This window comes from Mytilus edulis, chromosome 2 (genome assembly GCF_963676685.1).
Source record: "Mytilus edulis chromosome 2, xbMytEdul2.2, whole genome shotgun sequence".
NCBI lineage: Eukaryota > Metazoa > Mollusca > Bivalvia > Mytilida > Mytilidae > Mytilus > Mytilus edulis.
Window position 1 is genome coordinate 60,015,328 of NC_092345.1, and position 6,253 is coordinate 60,021,580.

The following is a 6,253-nucleotide window of genomic DNA, read 5'->3' on the forward strand; positions in this document are numbered from 1 at the left end:
GCTGATTGAAACATAAAACATGCTACCTTGACCTATAGTTAATTTCTGTGTCATTTGTTCTCTTGAAGAGAGTTGTCTCATTGGCAATTATACCATATCTTCTTTTTAATAATCGAACGCACCTAATGTCAAGAAGTAGCACGTAAACTGAGAGAAGACAATAATTTGAAAATATCTACACTTGTAAGTGAATATTAATGAAACAATTGACATTATAACATCCTAATTCTCACTTAATCGATATAAACAGTTCACTGTGTAATTTTGCGAATAAACAGTTGAGTAGTGCAAACAAATTTATATCTGTTGATACGCCCGGTGATCAAGTGAACAAGATGCCTGGTAATAAAATCCGGGATAACAACATTTATTTAGATAAAATTGATATAATTGAAGAAGCAATTGTACATAAGGAACAAACACATAAAATGACTAAGAATAAACAAAGTAGGAAAAGAAACTTATCAGCCTCCGATTCAGAATTAAATACAACCGAACATGAAAACAAAAAGACGAAAAACACTCAAGAACAATTTAATAATGCATATGTTGCGGACTGTGATAACCTCAATGATTTGGATCTGAAATCTCTAGTAATAAGTCTTTCATTAGAATTTAAGTCCGCTGTTTCTACATTATCAAAACAAATGACCGATCTAGAATACAGATTAGAACAAAAGATATCACAAAAACTGATGATTGCTGTTGATACAAAGATAGAAAATGAATTCAGCAATGTAAGGCAAGAAATAAAATCAGAAATAGATAATATGAAGAATAGTCTAAACAGCGCTGAAAAGTCATATGCATCGGTTGTGAAGAATCCGAAACAAACAAACACAGAAGATTATGAAAAAGGAAAAATATTATTGTTAAAATGTTCCCAGTAGATAAAAATGAAACACCAACAAACAATTGTCTGAAAAACAATGTTATATCAATGGTCAAAATGGAATGAAACTCAAAAACATCATAGTCGAAAAAGTAGAGAGGAAACAAAAGTATAGAAAAGTATATATTGAAAGTGATATCCCATATGAAACCAGAGTGGCAAATTCCAACATGCGCACCATTTTAAAGGAGATGGGAAAACTTAACGAATTTAAAGTCTCACAAGGAAAGCTAGTGCGAAATTTTCAGCGAAATCAGTCACAAAATGATGGAAGATAGGAATTATTGCTTGGTGTTTGGAACGTAGGCGGTTGGTCGCATCATGTTGAAAGTGATAATTATAATTTTCGAAAAACAGTTTTAGAACATTTGAGCTGCGACATCATTGGTGTATGTGAAACATTTATGATTGGTAAAAATAAAATTAATATAGACAGCTATCATTTTTATGGAAACAACCGGAAGATAAATCATAAAAAAGCAAAACGTGGATCAGGAGGAGTTGGAGTATTCGTTAAAAATATTATTGAACAACAGTACAAGATAGAAGTATTTTAGATGAAAGCATAGAAGACATACTCTCTGTGAAACTTCCCAATGAGCATAAAAACTTTTTGTATATGTGTGTGTTACTTACCACCTAAAGGCTCAACACGTACAAATGACCCCGAACAATTCTATTCCGATCTTACTAGACAAGTGTACATGTATCAGAATTTAGGCAAATTATATATACTAGTAGTCGGAGATTTTAATTCTAGATGCTCGGATACATCTGACTTTATAGAAGGGATAGACGAACTACCAAATCGAGAGACAATTGACCAAGGATCAAATGCAAATGGAGATTTACTCATTGAATTTCTAGTCGATTGTAATATTTGTATGATAAACGGAAGAAAAGGAAAACAAAACTAAATTTACATGCATCTCAAAACGTGGTAAATCGGTAGCTGACGACTATATATTCACAACTCACGAAAATTTAAACTCGTGCATAGACTTCAATGTGAAAACCATGTCTGATATAACTGATTTCTTAGATCTTCAAGAGTGCATCCAAATACCAGATCATTCAGTGCTACAGGTATTAATAAAAAGGGAAGCATCTGTACCTCATAACACCGTGTTAAAATTCCCGACAAATTTAAAACGAATTCCAAATAAAACAAAATCTTACCAAATTCCTAATGATTTCTTAAATGATGACAATGCTCGAGAAAAAATTGAACAAACTATAAACGAAATAGAAAATGAACTTGCAGTTGGACGAGACGTTGACGAAGCATATAGTAATTTATTTCAATTGATTAATAGTGAAGTTATCTCAAAAATAGGACACAAGAGTGCACATGACGACCAGCATAAAATAACTAGTAGAAAGTCAAAATATAAAACATACTGGAACGAAAACCTTCAAGAACATTGGGAGAACGCATGTGAACAAGAGAAAGTTTGCTTACCCTTCCGGAGCAGAGCACCTGAGATCACCCCTAGTTTTTTGGTGGGGTTCGTGTTGTTTGTTCTTTTGTTTTTTATGTTGTGTCGTGTGTGCTGTTGTTTGTTTGTCCTTTTCATTTTTAGCCATGGCGTTGTCAGTTTGTTTAGATTTATGAGTTTGACTGTCCCTTTGGTATCTTTCGTCTCTCTTTGACTAAAGTGTAAGATATGTGGACCGAAGAAAAAAACGTCTTAGAGAACATTTCGTAACAGCAAGAAATGATTTTGATAAACTTCTGCGAAAGGAAAAGCGTAATTATCAATTGCGTCAACAAAAAGAACTGTTTGACCTATCGAAAAAAAGTAATACGAGGGATTATTGTCGAAAAAGAGGAAAACTAAGATAGACATGACAAAATACCAATGAAAGTACGTCTACCAAATGGCAACATCAGCAAGGATATAAATATTGTTTATGAAACCTGGAAAAATGAATATTAACATTTGTTTAACACTAGCGACGGGGAATATGATGAGGGATTTCTAACATTTATTCAACAACAAGTAGACCATAACCTAGTGAACAATATTGAGAATAACTCGGACACACTAAACTCTGATATTTCATATGAGGACGTGGAAAAATCTGTTTATCTTGCAAAGTTGAACACGCCCACCGGGTTAGACCAGATATGCGCAGAATTTCTCTGCAACAATTCCTGTGTTGATATGATATTCAAGATCGTAAAATTTGCATTCGATAACGGAGTTGTACCAGAAACTTGGAACCAAATCTTAATCAATCCGATTTTAAAACCAGATAAAGACAACTGTGATCCTCTGGGATATATAGTAATAACTCTTATGTCAATTCCTTGTAAAATATATGCTGACATTCTAAATGTACGATTGTCATCTTGGTTAGAAGACAACAAAATTCTTGATGACGAGCAAAACGGTTTCAGGAAGGATCGTGGCTGTATGATACATCTTTTCGCTTTAACAACTCTAATAACTATTCATACCTGCCAACTTTCACGATTTAGGCGTGTACTACACGATTTTGACCCTTTGTCACGATTGCACGATCGTGTTCCTGAAAAACCCTCTAAAACACGATTTGGTGAAAATTTACACGAAAAATATTGTTGTTCCCGATTTTGAACTGTGTCCAATGGAGGAAAATCGTGTTCAGCCAATCAAATTGTGCGTTTCTCATGATCAAATTAATCAGCCAATCAAAAACGTTTTCTCTCAAGATTGTTTTAACATGCTAGATATTGAACTTGTGTTGTATTCCTCTGTTTGTTGGTCAGAATTGTAAAAACGTGAACATGGCAAATGATTTTTCAACTGCAAGGAGGTTCTTACACTGAATAAGAATAAAAGCATGGCTGATTGACAAACTTCAATGATGCAGTATTACCATGAATATAATAAATAGTAGTTTATTCACTAATTTATTGACATAACATGTACACTTACTGTAACATAATTTTATTTATGTATTCAATCATTTAAAGGATAATGTACTCTTCATTATTTTCCACATGGACCCCCCCCCCCACATCAACATGAGGAATCCCTTAAATGAGGGACAACCCTTAGTCAAGGGGTCACTCTTGTAAAAATTAAATAGGAAAATGTAGATTTGTTAACTTAAAAATGGGAAATTCTGACATTATATTTGGAACAGCTTTTCTAAATGAAGAGTCCTATTATTTTGAATAATAAAGAAGATATAAGGCCAAGAACATATCAAAATTCTTGGACATGTGTTGACCATATAATACCAGATAGACAATGATAGATCATAAGATGTACAGTTCTTTGGGAAAAGTTTCTTCAAATAATATGAATGCTCATTTGTACTTAAAAAGTGGTTTTTAATGTCCTAACATTGAGGGGGGATCCCTATGTGTTGTTCCCATCCTGATAAAAGTCCTTCTTTGTGTATAATTTTAAATTGGAAAAGTCAACAACTATTTAGTATCCTTACACATGAAAATAATTCCTGGTCTTACAGCTACATGTTCATATTTTCTGCTGATATAATAACTAGAATCATGCAAATAAACTTAAAAAAAGGGATGTAAGCTCATCTTACAAATCATGCAAAAATGACACTTTTTCGCGCAAAATAGTCGTCGCAAAGAATTTTAAACTTTGAAATTGTTGTCGCGCGCTAAAACCCCCATTGGCATTTTCAAAAGTTGGCAGGTATGACTATTAGGAAAATTGAACGCATTACATATACTGAACACCAGTTCCTTTCTCCAAAAAGTTGTCAACCGAAACACTGCTCCAGGAGTATACCTTACAGTCAAGCCATCAGACTAAAGCGAATTTGCTCCTCGGAATCCAAACTTAACTATCGTTTGGGACAACTAAAAACACAGCTGAAATCAAGAGGATATAAAACCAAAAACATCACAGACGCTTTTGATAAAGCCCAAGAAAAAGATCGAGCTAGCCTCATGGAATACAAAGATAAGACGACCCGTGCAGATAGAATTCCGTTTGTTGTAACCTTCCATCCCGATTTGACAAATATTTCATCTACTATCCGAAAGCACTGGCGTCTTATCGAAAATGACTCTTCCTTAAAAGAAATTTTTCCATCACCTCCTGTTATTGCCTATCGCAGACCCAAAAATCTCAAAGACATACTTGTGACATCAAAAGTAAAGAAACAAGAAACTTCTAAATTTGGGTGTTACAAACAATGCGGTAGAAGCAATTGTAAGTGCTGTAAAGCCGCCAACACTGACCACTATTTTAGCAGCACAGTAACAAAGCAGCGATACAACATCTATGTTACATCTAATTGCAAAACGGAAAATAGTATTTATATTCTTACTTGTGGAACTTGCAAGCTGCAGTATGTTGGCGAAACAGAAACTACATTCAACATCAGACTTAACAATCACCGGTCGTTCTATACAAAAGGAAGAAACTGTCCAATTACGAGACACCTCTTAAGAACAGGACATACTTTTGATAATATCACCTTTCAAATAATTGAGGTAAATCAAAATTGGGACTCCGAAAGGAGAAAACAGAGAGAAAGGTTCTGGATGCATCAGCTACGTACTCTTGAACCTGATGGACTTAATGAGAGGGATGAAAAACAGTTCTACCCAAAACCAAAGGAATAAATCATGAATTTCATTCTATTTAACTAAAACAACTATTTGTTTAGATTTAAAAATTATTATGTACAATAAACGGCAAAAATATCTTGTATATACCCCATCAATCAATATTTTAAACTTTTACACAAAAACGTCAAGCTACAAAGATATTTTTTTGTCATGCATCCGATTTCACCTAGATAGATGCACACGCCCGATGAAGCTAATTTGTTTAGCGAAATATTGCGTGAATAATATATAAAATATAACAACTAATTTTATAACACTCATTAGTGGGTTAAAGTTACATTCTTAGACACTTATATAATTTAATTTAGTAACTGCATCAGTTTATTTACAAACTGATCCACACCTAGATAGATTGAATGTTGATTGTTGCTATTTTTAGACACTATACTATTTTCACAGGCAACACGCATTACACATCTTATTTTGTGTAATCTGTTCATACCTATTTCCTTGCAAGATCATGGAAAACAAAACATATTTTAATAAATTAAGAAGTTTAACGAAAAAGAAAATACAGCTTGAACATCATGCTTCTAATCTTAAATCGTACATAGATAACAACACCATACCAAAAGGTTTAAATATCAAATTGACGCCTCAGACACCGGGTGTAAAGTCCATCAGATTTATGAAACGTTGGGACGATATTTTATTCAATTGTTCATTCCGACTTCTTCAACTCTTACTCTCCTTTTCTATCTACGGCTACAAACAAATTAATTCGGAATTAAATGAAACGTATATAAAAACATCTCTGT